The 18,827-nt window shown below is 37.8% G+C and overlaps 1 pseudogene; it reads right to left on the bottom strand.

Moving 5' to 3' along the window:
- Nucleotides 1–222: 222 nt before the first annotated feature.
- On the bottom strand, nt 223–817 carry LOC118584585 (annotated as a pseudogene).
- Between the last annotated feature and the right edge of the window lie 18,010 nt (nt 818–18,827).

The following is an 18,827-nucleotide window of genomic DNA, read 5'->3' as shown; positions in this document are numbered from 1 at the left end:
TACAACCTGGTGAAAAACAGTTCAGCAACTTTTCTTTTTTCTTATTTAGTTTTTGTTCATGGTCATAAGCTTAACTCCAGCTGGACTTGGAAGGGAATGAGGAAAATATGAAACTGAAAGAACTTCAATGAGAGCAGAGATTAATGGGGACTGTGAGCAGATGGGGTGGGGTGCTCTTCTGAGCTACAGAAGGAATGGTCTGGTGGATAAAATGTGTGCAAGTCAAAAAAAAAAAACCCTTAGTAGTCCAAAGTCAGAAATGGTGATATTCTTGCTGGTCTTGCCATTCCTGGATCCCAAATGCTCCATGGCTTCCAGGATGCTCACATCTTCTTTCACCTTCCCAAAGACCACTTGTTTGCCAGCCACTCAGTCTTGGCAGTGCAGATTTTTTAAAAAGGAAAAAGAAAGAAAAAAAAAAAAAAACAAAAACAAAACTGGGAAGCATTTGTGTTTGGTCCAGCATTTGCATTGGACAAGATGTCAGGACCTGTGTGCTTCAGGATAAAATACTCATCCTCAAATTTCTCCCTGTAGATGGACCTGTGGCTAGTGCTAGTATGGCTTCTGAAGTCATCGTTCTGGCACATGAATCCTGGAATAACTTGGTGAAAGGAGAAAGCCTTATATCCAAAAATCCATCCTCTCCAGTGCTCAGACTAGGAAAGTTTTCTGCTGTCTGTGGAACTTTGTCTGCAAACAGCTTGATGGAGACTCAGTCCAGGGACTCGCCATCAGCCACGATGTTGAAGAACACTGTGGGGTTGACCGTGGCTTCAGTAAGCAGCCACAGGGGACAGTGGAGTCTGTAAAGCATGTTTGACAACTTCTTCAAATGTTAAATGTATGCCTGCCATAAGATGGAGCCACCTCACTTCTAGGTATTTGCCCATAGACATGAATGCTTATGCCCCTCCTAAGACTTGTACATACATGTTTATAGAAGTTTCTAGTGTAACAGACAGAGCTGTGAATGAGTTTAGATGCCCATCAGAATAGTCATGGATAAGAAAATTGTGGAATTAAAAGCTTCCCGGAAATATAAATTTATTATGAATAAGTTAAAGAGATTGGGATTGTAAACTGCTCTTGCAGAGGACCTGAGTCTGTGTAATCTAAGCCTTTGACCTCCATGGGCACCTTCATTCATGTATGTGAGCACACATACACACACACACACACACACACACACACACACACACACACACGTACACACATTTATGTTCTAAAGAATTCACCTAATTAAAAAAAAAAACAGCTAATACTATTCATTAATTATGATACCTTAGTTCTATAGCAAAACTAATAACTGTCTGTGCCAATTCTTACTATGGAAATACACAGGCTTGTAAGAAAATTTACATTCAATTGAGTTATATTAAAAAAATCAAAGTGTACATTTTCTCAATTTGGAATTTATATTTATTAGGCTATGAGTTATACTTCTATCTTGACAGATTTAAGTGGTAATTTGTTATAACATAAGATGGCATGAAATGTATTTATTGACAATTCAAATTACAGCATTTTCAATGAGCAAGATATCTAATTTTAAGCCACTAAAACAGCATGATGCAGCCATACATTTCTTGCTGAATAGCAATCACTCAGATATGGGGTTCTAATTTATAGCTGTTATCTAGGATGGGAATACTACACACAAAAAATCATGCTAAGTAGACAAGAGGTTGCCATCATGATTATTAACATGCTACACTTCTATTTTTAAATGCTAAGTAATTCTATGATGTTTAAGCATTTAATAATTGTGCCAGCTCAATAAAAACATGCAAAATCATTATTTCCTGACATTAATGAAGTTGACTTTTCCAGCACTATTCAAATAGGCAATGAATGAGGAGACTCAAAAATGCATTAAAACCAGGTCAGCTGTTCTGCTTTTCCCACAATACGTCCACAGTCCCATGAAGGGGAATCTTAAACTATTTTTTTAGAGCAGCCTGTACATCTTTATCTTGAAATTCCAAATGTTTCAACAATAGACAATTGTTAAGAACTAGACAATTATTTTTCAGCACCCACTGATTAATGACTTAGTCTATGACACAGGAGAAGTGCTAGAACAAAGGCGTCCATTATAAATATGCACGCGCTTCAAACCATCTTCATTAATAGGATCTTCTGAATTCAGTTCAGCATAAAGCCAAATATGCCAAGAAGGAAGTTGGGTGGTAAGAATTTTAAACATATTTTGAAACTCACTTGATAAGAAGATTAAATAGCATCACTGTCCTCTATTAAAATTATGTCTTTCCTTTTATTTCTTTCTCTTTCCTGCCTCCATCCTCTTTTTCTCCCTTTTCCTCCTAGTCTGTCTGTTTCTCTCTCTCTCTCTCTCTCTCTCTCTCTCTCTCTCTCTCTCTCTCTCTCTCTCTCTCTCGCACATTCACACACAATGTTAACCCAGTAAAAATTACCATTAAATAGCATTGTAAATGTTACAAGAAATTAAGATTTTTAAACTCACATGCTTGGCTGTTATTTTTATTCAGAAGATGGGTATTTTATATAATTGCTGTCTTTTCAACAAAAATGCAATATAGCAATAGAGAGGTGATACTGGTTATGTCATTTGAATAACCTTACCCACTTGGTAATTTCTCTAGTAGTAGCAGGGAAGATAAAGCTTTAGAAAATGAGATTTTTTTTTAATGTTTAGATTCTGAGCTTGGTCTATGGAATTCCTGCTCCTGACAGAACAATTGAAAAGTGCATATGATTATCACATAACCCAAACTTTACCAGGGCATTCTATCAGGCCATTGCTTGGATCCTTCCCAAGTATATATGTATATATGCTGGTCAGTTCCTTTGTTTCTTCTGCAGTGATAGTGCTATTAATAGCCAAAATCATAAATTCAAACAAAGCATCCATGATCATCTTTATATCCAATAACTGGGGAATTTGGTACTTTTGGAGTCTGCCCCAAGCAATCTACCTAAATAATGCCATCAATTTTCATAAGAGACACAGAAAGTAAAGCTACAGACATCCCCATTTTAAAGAAGTAAATGAGCCTTGGGGAACTTGAGTTTCACATGATGTCATGGCTTTTAATGTGAACATTATATACAATTTGAAATTCTGTGTGACTTACATGGATGAACTGCCCTTGATTTCTTGGGAGCAGCCCTAATCGCTATTCCTTTTTGCTGTTACCATTCTTAGTTCATATTTTCCATTCTTGATAGCATTTATTCTTACTACACAACCGAAGTATCTTTGGGGAACAGAGAAAGGGAGCCTCTCTAGAAGGCCTTTCATCTCTGCTTCCTAGCATGCACATCTGTATCAGATGTCATGAGCAGAAATCTGAGAAGTCAGAGAATGAAACTTCTGTAATTTAGTGGTGAAATACATCTGCTTCTATCTTAAATACCATCACTCCTCCTCCTCTTCATCATCTTCCTCTTCATCCTCCTATTCTCCCTCCTCCTCCTTCATCCCTTCATCTTCTCTTTCCTTTACTATTCTTTCTTTCTGACTCTTCTAAGTCACTTGGACAACTACTTTTAGGAATTCTGGAATATTCTGAAAGCTAATGGAGAAGTTCAGATGCTGAGAAACAAAAAGTCTAGTCCTAATAGTCAATAAGGACCTGCATTTGCCCAACAACCACTGAGGGAGTTGGAAAGCAGCTCCCTGCCAGACAAGTCTTGGTTAACAGGGCATTATTCCTGGCCACTATGTCAGAAGGCAGGATGCTAGGCAAACTCTGAGTTGTTCCAAGATGCTGAGTTCCATGGTAAATTGTTGCCCAGCAACAGATGGATGAACAGGGAGTGAGAAAAGGGCAACACTTTCTGAAAGTGTAGGATATATAGCACTATTTGACAATTATAATATTTCTAACCTTTGTAACAAGTCTATGAAATATTATCATTGTATCTTACAGATGAGAAGATCCAGGCTAACCACAGTCCAAGCACAAGCTCTGTCTACAGAATTGGGATTGTGGGCAGAGAGGGCAGAACACAGAAGGACCAGATCTTCTTGGTTCAGGGTTTATATTTCCACTCTAGAAAATTGAGGTGTGTGTGTGTGTGTGTGTGTGTGTGTGTGTGTGTGTGTGTGTGTGTTACCAATAGGATGAGATTCTTAAATATATCAGATTGCAGGTGTTGGTGAAGGATTAGTATGACTAGCATTCTAAGTTTTGATGTTAAGATTCTTAACTGCTTTCTTGCTTGTTTCAATCTTTGTACCAGATTTTCATCACAGTACCTTAATCTGACTTTTAGTTTGCTGATACAGACTACAATTAATCTGTTAGTTTTTCTGGTGATTTAACTCCAGAAGACATCTGAGCAATTTTGCCAACATGCTTATGATGACGCTTTGGTGCTAGTTTTCTTGGAAACAAAGGAATTTAGACAAGGGAATCAGGGCAGATTTGAAACTAACAAAAAAACTTAAAATGTGTCTATAGTCAATTGAATGATATTCAACTAATACTAAATTGGGTCAAAGACTGATGGAGAGTGGGAAAAGTCATATAATTAATAGAAAATAATCAGGAAGTTTAATCAAAAGCTTTTCCAGAGCTAGAAAGATGGCTCAGTGAATGAAACACTTGCCATGCAAACCTCCTGAACTATGAAAATACAGGAATAGGTGTGCGCATCTGCAATCCCTGTTGTAGCAAAATGTGAGGTAGACAGAATTGCCCAAAGCTCAAATAGTTAGTCTGGTATGTACAGCAGTGAAGAATAGAGAAGACACCCTATCCCAAACACAGTGGAAGGCGAGAACCCTGTTGTCCTTTGATTTCTACATGCCAGTCACACACACACACACACACACACACACACACACACACACACACACACTAGATTAATGTGTTTTCTATTTGAATCAGTGTGGATATTTAATTTTCAACAAGTTATTTCTTTTTTTCCAGTATAGATTCCTTTGTGTTTGAAAGACAACAGACATTTACCCTTACGTCAGTGTAGACTATTAACAAAAACCTTAGGAGTGGTTTCTTTCTTCTTTCTCAGGTTTGTTAAGTAAAATAATTCCTTTTGGGGAGATATTTTGGCATTCTTTTCTCTTCTCCATTTAATGGTTTTCACTGTTTTGTTTCCAGCTGAGTGGCCACTTCTTGTGGAATCCACTCTGAAGACAGTGTCTCTGCTTGTGAGGTCAGAGCTGACTGCACTCTGTGAAGGATCCATTAATAATGTGGATAATTAACCCAAGGGAAAGGATAATGTGTGTGTTCGTTGAAATGGTGCTATAGTAGTTATTTTTCTCTTTGCTGTGATGAAATATCTAACAAGAAGTGACTTAAGAGACAAAGGGTCTATGTTGGCTTACAGTTCAAGTGAATTTAGTCCAATATATCTAGTAAAACATGGCAGCAGAGAAAGCATGGAATTAGAAAGTGGGGCAGCAGGTCACACTGCAGTTGCAGTCAGGAAGTAGAGAATAAATAGAACATAGAGTCAAGCTGTAAAACCTCAAAACCCAGACTTCAGAAGCCTGCTTCCTCCAATAAAGCTCTGCATTCTAAAAGCTGCACAACCTTCCCAATAAGTGCCATCATCTGGGGACCAATTACTCAATCACATGAGCTTCTTGGGGACATTTCCATTCAAACTGATAGGTCGTGAACATAGGCTTGTTATCTGTCTCTAATGCCAATTTTAACTTCATCTTTGAGCATAGCAATGTGCACCAAATGCCCTGAAAGAAGGCCAACTAAGTGAGAGAATTGTACAGATTAAAAAACATTGATTGCCATTATTTATACCTAGTCACAGAAGTTCCTACAATCACAGAGTGTTGTAGCATGAATCTTAAAGAGTTCTTGTTAAGAACAAACCTGAGGTCAGTTATTGGGGTGACTGCTGGAAGATCAAAGAAGCAGAACAAGCCACAGCTATCTCACCTCACCAGTTCCTCAGGTGATCCTGTTTCCTCAGGCTGGAAGCTTCTGAGTCCTCCTCCACATGAATCTCAGCTGAACTGTGTTGCTCCAAAGCCTGAACGCTTAACCAGCCAAATGCTCATCTAACTACATGATTTATTTTACTAGTTCCTGGTCCTCACACCTTATATACCTTTCCTTTTCTGCCCCCATTCCCTGGGATTAAAGGTTGGGTTTCTGGGATTAAAGGTGTGGGTCACCATGCTTAGCTGTTTCTAAAGTGGTCTTGAACTCAGAGATCCAGCTAGCTCTGCCTCCCAAGTGCTGGGATTAAAGGTGTGCACCACCACTGCCCAACTTCTGCTATGGCTTACTCTTCCCATTTTCTAGCCACCATTTTTGGCTTTGTTCTAGTGGCTGTCTGTTCTCTGACCCCAGATATGTTTATTTCAGGGAACACACAATATTTCAGGGAACACAATACCCACCACAGAGTGTTCTTGAAATGTTGCTCCCAGGAGAAGTTTCTGGTAACACTGCTTCTGGCAACAGATGAACATGTGACCTTGTTTTTCTGTGTGTGTTTATTTAAAGATAATTTATGTCTTAATTATTTTTCTATTGTTGTGACTAAACACTATGACCAAGATAATTATAAAAGAAAGAGTTTATTTGGGCTTATGGTCTCAGAGGGTTAAAGTCCATGGTGATGAAGCAAAAACAAGAAGGAAGCAGAATAAGAGGTACATTGGGAATGGTACAAGTCTTTGAAAGCTCAGTGCCTGCCCCCAGTGACACACTTCCTCCAACAAAGCCACACTTCCTAATCTTCCCAAATTGGAGACCCAGTATTCAAAAACATGAGCCTATAAGGGCCATTCTTATTCAAACCACCATACCCTATTTAGTGTTTACTGTGGAATCACTGATTGAAGCAACAGAAATCAAACTCATCTACATAAAATTCAAATAGCACACAGATTTTTCTCAGTAAAGAACATCACAACTGCTTATGTTTGGGAACACTAACGACATAGGCACCAAGTCACAAAAGAACAGCTGTTTACTGCATAAGACCTGAAGGAGGAACACAGAGCCTCTTCTCAGCATGGAATGTGGGTGTCAGAGACCCCATATCTCACTCTTTTCCAAGTTCTGAGCACATGTCTGCAAGCAACCTCTAGAACCCTAAGGATCCTTTTAAATTGAACAAAGCAGGGGATCCACAAATATAAACCTGCAAATAAAGAGGGCCAACTTTGTTAGAAGTTTACCACAGGATGAATGGGTTATTGCATAGAATACTGGAACATCTTCAGAATGCGGTACTAGTGACCACTCAGGATGCTGGTGAAATAGAGGAACAGGTTAAGCTTACCAAGAACAAAACCTTCCCTGGTGAGAAAGGTGATGCCTAGAAAACAAAATTTCTGCACAGCCCTGGAAGAGGTGCTGAGAGGAGATGGCAGCTTAGGCAAGGGGGGGAGCAGCTCATCTTGGAGTCATCCATTGGTTTGTTGTTTATTTATTTGTTTATTATTTATTTAATTGGCTTATTTATTTACTTGTTTATGTAGAGGCAGAGGCTCATATACCACAGGCTGGCCCAGAACTCATTTCTTTAATGAAGATTACCTTTATCTCCTCATTCTTCTACTTCCACCTATTAGTTTCTAGGCTGATAAGCCTGTGCCATGAAATACAGCTTTAGTTGACCTTTGAACCACAGTTTTATCCAACTAGAATGTCTTCTGGCTTTTAATTTCTAGGATATTACATAGAAATTGTGGGAAATTTGCATATACATCTTAAGGAGAAGACTTGTCTTTGAAAATAAAAATATTGCATTATTAAGTAACAACATCTTTTTAAAATTTGTTTCTGATTTAATCTCCCTCTAGACCTTACTACCTCTCCGAAGAATACACCAGTAACACTAATTTTATGCATCAGTGAGCCACACATTCAGAGACTAATTATCCACCCCTGGGAAATGCAATGTTTCATGCTACATTCATTCAGTTAAACTTTTCTTAGTTTTTAAATGGTAAAATTATTAAATTATGGGTCTCCCAAGTAGCCACCATGTGAATAGATGTATTTTCGCATGTGTTTAGATGTCTTGCTTTCCCCCTGGGGTCTCTATGCTGCAGTGTCCCACAAGGCTTGGGTCCTGGAACCATGACTAGGTGCAGAGAGGGAATGAGGAAAGGAAAGACACTATAGAAATGACAGAAACATAAGTTCAGAAAAGCTGCTGTCTTGGGCTCTGTGCATTGAAGATGGAGCTGCCCAGCTACTTACCACCACTGCAGCCTGGGCCCTAGGATGTTGTTTATGTACAACCCAGAACAAAGGGTCTGGCTAACCTCCAAGAGAGGTGTGTATATAGGTGAGCAATCTCAGTCCATAAATGTAACAGAGGAAGGAGCTTCAGTTGACAGTTTTTGCCCACCAAACAACTGTCCATCCTTAAGCACTTTTCTTGCACCAGAGGAAGAAGTCTTTTTCAATTCTGAACCTGGTCTCTGCCAATTTCCCATAGAATGCCTGAGTCCTTGTCTGTCATGGTTGTGCCTATGTTTGCAATATACAATCATATTCACTCAGGACTTAATTCACTCAGGGTTTCCTCTGCTCTCTACACTGTTCCTTACACTAAAAGTTATTAACAAAGGAATGCCTGTCAAGATAAATAAATTCAAAGTACAAGGGGAGGGATAATTACATGAGCTCATTTCTGTATGTCTGGTGAAGCTTATAGTACTGTCATAGATGAAGCCAGCATGCATATTGGAGAATCATTTGAGTTATTGCTTCATTTAGAGAAATATTTGTAAATTATTAGCCTAGAGTGTCTCATAGTCCTATGAAATGTTTGCCTTAATCATAAACAATAACCTTTCTTGGGAGAGAGTTATTTTATATGAAATATATAATAATAACAAATAAATGATTAAAAATTATATATATAAACTTTAATCTCAGTTTTGGGGTAGAGATCTACCTGTCTCTGAAACTTATGATATGGATCTATAAAGGATAAAATGACCAATATCTTTCTTATGATTTTGTGCACACATTAAAAAATATTAGCACTTTAGTAAATTCAATTTTTATTTTGATAAAGTGAGACTGTGAGGAATGAGAAATGAAAGGTATATTTCTGAATTTGGAATGAGAAATTAATAGGTGGAATTGGAAATAATCAATTTAGAGTTACTCATTGTTATACAGCTTTCTTCAACTTACTCTGCTTTTTTACAAAAAAATCCATATTTTGGGAGATAGTTTTGGTGATTGTTTTTACAATGTTAAAAATGTACATAAGATAGAACTTGCCAGCTCTCTGGCAGGCATAAGCATGTCTACTGCACATGGAACTTGTATGTTGTCAAATGACTGATTGCTGCTTGATGTTTAATAGAAATAGCTAACAATGTGGACTATGAGTTTATTGATAAGCAATCCCACTATATTTTCTAAGCAAATAACTGTAGAACTTCTTTTTGTGCCATTATGCAGTTCCCATTAATTCAAATTAGCAGTAATTAAAACATATGGCTATAACACAACAACCTATCAATTTAGAGTTTAGTAAAATCCAAAAGCATTTAGCATAAAATATTTGTACTTTTTATGTTATTTGTCATAATTGCAGCAATGAAATTTCTGCATACCAAAGAGAGAGAAAGAGGGGTGGGAGAAAGAAAGAGGAAAAGATTATTTTGATAATAACATATCTCATCAGAAGCATCATTTTTATATTTGAATACATACTTCATACTCTTGAGTTTGGATTTTGCCTTGATATGTATGGTCCTTGGACAAATGGCAGTGACAGGAAAGGAATACATGCCAACCTTGACCAAAAGCTGTGGGCATTGATTCTCCCTTTAGTCATTATTCTTCCCTTACTGTCTTGAGCGCAGCCAAGTCCCCTTTGGGCTTGTTGTTACCATTCATCTGATAATGGTAATGGTGATGGATATCTTTGTTAACTTGACAATATCTGGAATTATCTAAATTTCAATAAGCTAGGAACACCTGTGTAGGGTGTTTTCTTTCTTTCTTTCTTTCTTTCTTTCTTTCTTTCTTTCTTTCTTTCTTTCTTTCTTTCTTTCCTTCCTTCCTTCCTTCCTCCTTTCTTTCTTTCTTTCTTTCTTTCTTTCTTTCCTTCCTTCCTTCCTTCCTTCTTTCTTTCTTTCTTTCTTTCTTTCTTTCTTTCTTTCTTTCTTTCTTTCATTTGAAGTACAAAGACTCACCCTATATTTGGATCTTTTCTTTGGTAAGAAGATCCACCTTAAATCTGTGCCACACTTTCTGGTGACTGCCTATATAAGGGACATGGAATAAGGAAGTTCTTTTTTTTTTTTTTTTTTTTTTTTTGCCTGCTTGCTCTCACTCACCCTGGCCAGTTCATTCCTTCACTGGCATTAGAATCTATTTCTTTGGGATTCTGGTGTACACTGAAAACCATCTGAGACATCCATTTCTGAGGACTGAAAACTACTGACTGTGTAGTCTTTCCATTGGGAGATAACCATTTGGGGAATAGTCTAACCATAACCTGTAACTCACTCAAACCCCATGACTATTCTATTAGTTCTGTTTCTCTAGGGAACCATGACTAATACAATAATGATGGAGATCTTGTGACACAAGTACATATGAGACAGCTAAAGCAATTAGAAAGAAAGCTTGTGATGCCATTTTCTGAGATTACTCATTCCTGCAGCCTAACTTAGAAAATGTTGAAAACACAGGTTGGTATTTCATGTGTCAACTTGACACAAGCTAGAATCATCAGAGAGAAGGGAATCTTAGTGGAAGAAATGTATTCATGAGATCCAGCTATAAGGTACTTTCTCATCTAGTAATCAATGGAGGAGGGCCTAGCCCATGGTGGGTGGTGCCATCCCTGGGCAGGTGATGCTGGGTTCTATAAGAGGGTGGGTTGAGCAAGTTTTGAGTTCTTGTCCTGACTTTCTTCAGTGATGAACAGCAATGCTGAAGTGTAAGCCTAATAAACTCTTTCCTCCCCAACTTGCTCTTTGGTCATGGTGTTTTGTTGCAGCAATAGAAATCCTAACTAAGACAGTATTGATTTAGGAAAAATGAAAAGAAAAGTCAATTATCACTGTTTCTAGAATTTTTTGATTTAAGCCTCTGTGGTGAACTGTAAAAGGACTGCAGGCCTTAGTAGGCCCTTGAGACCTTAGCACAACTGACTCCATGATGGAAGTACCATTCAAGCTATAAAACTCAGCACGTAGACAGCAGCACCTGCCAAAACTAAAACAGAGACCTAATCCATCAAATCCCATAATTCTGGGAAAATCTCTAAATGTACAAGCCTTCTTTTTTGGCTTTTGTAATTCCTGTTCTGGATAACTGTTTTTGTTAATTGAAGTATGTCAACCTAGGGCATGTTTTGTGTATGTGTGTGCATGTGTGTAAAAGCTCATCTTGATAAAGGCTTGGGCCTACACTGGGATTCTGAACACTCTGTGTAGTCACCAGCTGGCTAAGAAAGACTTTCTATTGTCCTTAACTCATGTCTGAGCAGTCTTCTCTGGTGAATACTCCATGATACATGACTGTAATCCTTGCACTTGTGAGACAAAAATAGGAGAATTAGTTCAGACCAGCCTTGGTATGAGCTTGAGACCAGCCTCATTTACATGAGATCAAATTTTAGAAGATAGAGCCAAAATAAGGAGGAAGAGACAGGGGAAGGAGAGGGAAGAAGAAGGGATGGGAGGGGAGAGAAGAGGGAGGAAAGGAAGGGGAGGGGAGAGGAGACCTCCATTTCAGAACACAAGTTAGAGTCAAGAACTTGGAAGTGAGTAGAAATAATTCCGTGGGACAAGGAATGTAGCTTAGTTTGCAGAGTGCTTGCTTGGAATGCATGAAACTAGAGGTTTAACCCCAAGCAACACATCATCAGGTGTGAGTATACATCTGTATCTCTGCACTCTGGAGGTGGAGACAAGAGGATCACTATTTGGTCATCTTCAAATACATAGGGAATCTAAGGTGAGCCTGGACAATGAGATAATGGATTTCTGTCTCAAGGAAAGAAGAGACAGAGAGAAGAAGAGGTGGGGTGGAGGGGAGAATATAAGGGGGGGATTCGTTATGTGAAAAAAAAAAAATAGACCTCTTAACTGTTAAGGCTTATATTAAGGCTATGTTAAGACTTACCATAAAGAAAATATCATAGAATTTCATGATACATCATCATCTTTGCGTTTTTTCATAATACTGAAACATCTTCTACTATTCTGCACAAAACAGCATTAAAATATCTATGCTTCTACTGAATTCCTTTCAGAAAAACTCACAATTTATTTGCCCATCATTCCTGTCATGCCTAAGTACTCTATGGAAACCAGAATGAATACATAAACACCATTGAAACCCAACAAACCACCCTGCTCCTTTGTCATTGTGCCTGAATGTTCCTTCCTATATGCACAGTAGATGTGGAGCATCAAGCATGCCCATCTCTAGTTCAAGGCAGTTATGTACTCAATAAGTAGTTAACAGTTTAATGGAAGTTCACTCACTGAATGAAGACCTCTCAGACTACCTAGCTTATGAACCCCCAATTTTAATTCTTAATCTTTTCTTATTTGTATCAAAATTAGTGTAGCCTTCCAGAAGGGTTTTATGAAGTAGTAGTGGGCTAAATTTTCATATACTGTTTAATCTGTCTCTATGCTAGTTTGTATTGGACAACCATGGTGCAAATATTTGCTACACAATGCCATGCTTGTGTATTCTCTATGGCAAATACCCTTCCATCTCTTGACTGGATATCCCTCTTTTCCTTGCTAATTCATATTTATGAGACTGATAACTTAGCAACTGAAAAATTCTCAAAAATCAACTGCACATATCTAGTCCAAAGTGCTTGCTTTATCTTTCTCTATTCTAAAATCTTTACTTATATATGTCACATGATGGCAGAAGGAGAAACTATTTGAAGGGGCAGGAAGAAGAGAAGAAAACCTAAAAAAGAATGAGTAAGAACAAAGTATATTAACCCATATATTTGAAAACCATACAATTAATCCAATTATTTGTATGCTAACTTTACAAAACTAATAAAAACTTTTTCTCATGGAATGAAAAGTTAGAATAAATTCTTTTAGTTAGTTTTATGAAAGTGTGCATATATTTTAAAATAAATTCAGAATATGGTTACTCAATGGTAGATAAACCTATCAATTTGTTAAACTTTGCTCCTTTATTGTAATAGATTGAACACAGAAAATCAAATAAGAAATCAACCAATCCATCATATTTACCATTTTATGTTCAGAATTTTAGTTTTCAGTTTCCTCTCACCAGATGAGGTATCATAATAAATTTTTTAAACTCCTTTTTAAACACTATAACACTTTTTAAATCCATTGTTGTGGGAATATAGCCATATCTTTTTTTTTTTTTTTTTTTTTGAGCTGAGGATCAAACCCAGGGCCTTGCACCACTGAGCTAGGTCCCCAAGCCCCTTTTTCTTTTTTAAAGCCATTTTGTTGGCACCTTTCATTTCTTTTCTGGAACTTCAGGCTACTGACATTGTTCTTCTACAGGAACTCTCTGAGGGAAATGTGTCTCCACAGAAGAATTTATCTCTAACTCTCATTCCCCTTTATTAACTACTTAGAAATGAATTCCTCCTGTAATTTTCTTACTTCAGTTTTTCTTTAATCTTATTCCTAATGAGAGCATCCTAAGGCAAAGCAAGAATTTTGCTGATTTAAGTTAGAAGGATGCTTTAGTTGACAACAGCTTTGCTCTCCAGTGACCCCCTGTGGCTACACAGGAAAGAGTCCATTCTCTACTATATTATCACAGATGTTTGGTTGGGTAGCTGGTATGCTCATATCCATATACTAACATGTACTCTCATTTAAGAAACAGGGAAAATCAGGTACTGCACTTTGTTAGAATATGTTAACCTGGAAAGTGTGGTTATTTCAAAATTGACAGCATTGGAGGCTAAAGAGATGCCTCAACAGTTAAGATAACTGGCTGTTCTTTCAGGGTCCCAGATTTAATTCCCAGGATATATATGGTGGCTCACAACCATATGTAACTCCAGTTCCTGGAGATCCAACACCCTCTTCTGTCCTTTGCAGGAACCAGGCATATGTTGCAAATACATACATACTTATAAAACACCCTTATTATTTAAACAAAACTAAATTAAAAATGTAAGACTTGGCAGCATCCTTCCTTCCTCAAACCATAAAATCAAAGTAAGCATAGTTTTGGCCATACTAAGATCATGAATTCAGTTCAAAGTGCTTGCCTATAATCTGTCTGCTAATAAAAAACCCCAGTTGAACTATGATGAGAAAACACATCTGTGACATCAAGACCATATTTTCTAAAGTCTAAAACATTGCCTTAAGGATAGCAGAAAAGCAAAGTATGTTTTAATGTGGTGATTTATTATTAGTTGTAAGCACTGGTTTAGAAATGGGTAAAGAGCCTACCAGATATTTCAGCGGGTAAAGGTTATATTGCCAAGCCTGACCACCTGTGTTGGATCCCTAGAATCCATATGGTTCCTGAAAATTGTCATCTCACCTCCACACGTGGGCCCTGGTATGTGTGATCCCTGGTACATCATGCCTGAACACATACACACCATACACACACACACACACACACACACACACACACACACACACACACACTATACACACATACATAGGAAAAGAGAAAAAAATAATTAAAAGTAAATAAATAAATAAATAAAAACAGTTAAGAGGCTATAAAAATGACCCAGTTAATACGAGCTTACTCCGTAAGGATGGGGATGTGAATTCAGATCCCAGAAATAATGAAAATAGCTGGACCCTGGGCATGGTCACACAAACTTATACCCCAGCACCACAGATGAGGAGGAAAGGAATAGGAGGATAGTTGGTGAGGGCTTGCTGACTGCTACCTTTGCTCCAGGTTCATTGAGAGATGTGCCTTAAGAGAATAAAGGAAAGGTTGATAGAACAGAACACCTGATGCCCACCAGTGGTCTTTGTGAATACATATATGCTCAGATACCATACATGCCTAAGTCCCCCACAGGAACACAACAGTTCATATTTTGAATGCTAGTTGTAAGTACTCCTAAGGCATGGAGATCATTTCTGCAGTATTAAAATGCAAACTTCTCTCCACTGTTTCCATTTCATTGTCTTGCTGATTGGGCTTTCTGTTTGTTTTGTTTTGTTTTTTTTCTCTAACACTCTCTTCAAAATTGTCTGTCACCTGAGCATGAATGCAAAGACTGCAGTGTCCCAGGACCTAAAACAACCCTCTTCCATATAGGGTGACACCCCTAGGAAGAAGAGAACCTTGCTTCCTTCACAGGATCCTAGAGGTTAAGAACATAGAGGAGGGACAAGCAGAGGTCACAAGAATTTTTGCTTTCGTGTAGGATATTGGGACTTTCATAAAATCTGTGTTTCACAGATAAAAGATAGATTCATTACCCTCTTCAAAAAAAAATGAGGCAATAACAGAAAATCTGAGAGTGGTTACAATTTCTGTATCCAAGCCCCATCCAACCCCAAGTCTGTTCTCTGGGCTAACTGAAGCCGTTCACGTTCAGTCTGTACTCAGACAACATAACCACATTGACCTTAGCAGCTTTCTCAAGCTCAGCACAAGCAAACAGGACTTGAATTATTGCTCTCTCACAGCATAACAATCTGATTGTTATGACCCCTCGTGTCTTGCAAAATACACTAGAGCGGTAATTGTGAATGTTTCACGTTCCATGTGTTATAGTTGGCAGGGGTCAGCATTAGCTGTGTGGCCTTTGCCCAGTGCTCAAAGAGGTAACATCTCTTCCCTTGCTCAGTTGATAAAATGTTAAATAGCATCAATTCAGGCCATGCTTTTGTGACACAGAAAAAACAAAATGATTTTACCCAGAAACTCCTCTTCCAACATTAAAGGAGAGCTGGAATCATGACCTCTCATACCCATTACTAACAAGTGTGGATATTTAAATATCAAAAAGTGTTCCTTTTCAAGGGATGGCTCAGTCAGCATTGCTGTGCAAGCAGGAGGACCTGAGTTCAGAGCTTTAGCATCCATATAAAAAGCAGCTTTGGGTGGTATATGCCTATAGTCACAGTGAATGCTGGAGAGGCAAAGACAGATCCAGAAGCCACACTGGCCATGTAATGTAGCTGAATCAATCAGCTCTAGGCTCTATGAGAGGCATTCTTTCAAATAATAAGGTAAAGAGAAATTGAGAGAGATACCAGATGTCAACCTCTGGCATTCACATGCACACACATGCTGGGGCATGTACACACACACACACACACACACACACACACACACACACACACACACCACAAACTTTATCTTATGTAAAAGCACACATGTCTTGGCAGTTTATCTAATGAATCATATCAGGAAACAGATAATAACAGAATTTAGAAAATAACAGCAACAACAAAAGTAACAACTTTAAGTCACCATTCTTATTTAACTCACACATAGGAAAAAGAGATATAAGAAATTACACCTGAATATGGGCAACTTAACTTAACACAGGCATGAACATAAAGTCAAGGTCCTTTTTTATTTAATCATTGGTCATTACAGAAAAAATGACTCATGTATTTAATCCTTAAGCCATGAGTACCACCCAGCCAGACACTTGAATATTATACTCAGTCATTTCTCCAAAGAATCTTTGCATTAGATTTTGCAAGAAAAATGTAACAAAAATCCAAATCAAAACTTAAAAATATTTTACACACCTAAAATAAATACAGATAAAACACAAAGAAAAAATCAAAAATACAACTCAAGTTTCAAAATCGGAATTAATATTGAAAATAGACTGATTTGAAAGTTGTCTTTCATTTATTTTTGTTCTACTTGTCCTAAATAACAAACTAAACTTTTATAGATAGAATAAAGTAAAAGTATAATAAAAGAATGAAACATATCACTTGGGGAGTAATCATGCGGTTGTTAAGAAAACTGTAAAACTCTCTAGCTCCTTGTATAAGTGGAGGCTATGAAAATTCTATTTTGAGTTATAGGGAATAGTATTTAGAGCAATGGTTCTCAACCTTCCTAATGTTGAGATATTTTAATACAGTTATTCATGTTGTGGTGACCCCCAACCATAAAACTATTTTTGTTGCTACTTCATAACTGTAATTTTGCTACTGTTACGAATTGTAATGTAAATATTTTTGTAGATAGAGGTTTCCTAAAGAGGTCATGAACTGCTTATTTAGAGCAATGCAGTTAATATCCACAACCAGATGTAGTTGACGGGGGAAGTTCTCGGCAGCATGTTGTAGAAATTTATAAAATATAGCAAAGGTGTCTGGAAGCATTTGGTTTTAAAGATGTGTGGATTTATTTATTGTTTTTCCTTGCTGACATTTTTTTTAAACCTCCCTCATTTCCCAGTCCCCTGGAACATCATAGGGAAAGGGACTGTGGTTGTCACATTTTCCTTATGGGAAGGATCAGATTCATTTGTAAGTGTATCAGGGAGATAGGGCTTCAGTGGCCCACTGGGTAGCCAAAGCTTCTCTTCTTAAACACTTAGCTCCCAAGGTGAAATTGTTAATTCTATCCATCATCTAGATTCTTCTTGGAATATACTTTAAATATGTTCTTCTTCCTTGTTTTTATCACTGTTTTAATTTTATTCAATCACACATAAATACACACAATGGCTTATAGCTTAGTATGTCATGAAGTAACTCCCCAGTCCCGTGCCTTGCCTTGTTCCAGGGATCTACGTCTAGCACACTGCTTCCACCTAACGCTTCTACTGATATCATGGCTGCCTCCACTCTTCTCTTCGTATTGGAGGTATATACCACATGCAAGTCAGTTTTCATCACTTACTCAGTGCTTACACTAGTTTTCTAGCATGAAGTCTTGTTAATTGCATACATCTTGAATAAATAAGTAAGAACATGGGAAAAACATCACAGCTTCTACACTTTTGGGATACCACCTTTACTCTTACTCAGATAGGAAAGGGTAATTTTTGCGAACTCTAGGATTCAGTTGGACCTAATCCCAAATGGTTTAAATTTTTTAAAAGAATCCACCCACCTGAAAACCCAGCTATACCACTCCTTAGCATATACACAAAGGATGGTCTACCATACCACAAGGACATCTGTCAATTATGTTCATAGCAGCTTTATTTGTAATAGCCAGAAACTGGAAACAGCCTAGATGTCCATCAACAGAAGAATGGATAAAGAAAATGTGGTACATAAACACAATGGAGCTGTTAAAAAAAAAATGACATCATGGAATTTGCTGGCAAATGGATGGAACTAGAAAAGCTCATCCTAAGTGAAGTAACCTAGACCCAGAAAGGGGTTTCCTTCGCTGTTTAACAAATATTGAAGCCAGAACATAAGAAGACAAACATGCTATAAACTCATTTGTAGGTGGATATTAGCCATAAAGTAAAGAATAACCATGCTATAATCCACAGACCCAAAGAAGCTAAGTAACAAGGAGGTCTCAAGGGGAGACACCTGAATCTCACTGTGAAGGAAAAATAGAATAGACATCACAGGTGGACATGAAGTGTGTGTGTGGGGGGGGTCAGGATGAGGGATGGGCATGGAAACAGGAGGGATCAGGTAGGCGAGGATGAAGGGAGAGAGCGTTGTGAAAGACAACTAGAATCTGGGGGAATCTGGGATGATCTAGAAACCTAGTGCAATAAAAACTCCCTGGAATCTTTGAGGGTGACCCTAGCTAAGCAATGGGAGATATGAAGCCTGAACCTATAACAAGACAAGACTTCCAGTGGAGGGATTGAGACCCCAACCCAGTCACATAATCTTTGACCTCTGACTCTGTTACCTGCTTTTAGGACCCTTACCTCGTACTGGGTTGCCT

The sequence above is a fragment of the Onychomys torridus genome, chromosome 5 (assembly GCF_903995425.1).
Source record: "Onychomys torridus chromosome 5, mOncTor1.1, whole genome shotgun sequence".
NCBI lineage: Eukaryota > Metazoa > Chordata > Mammalia > Rodentia > Cricetidae > Onychomys > Onychomys torridus.
The sequence above is the reverse complement of the archived record's forward strand: the minus strand, read 5'-3'. Positions and strand labels throughout refer to the sequence as shown.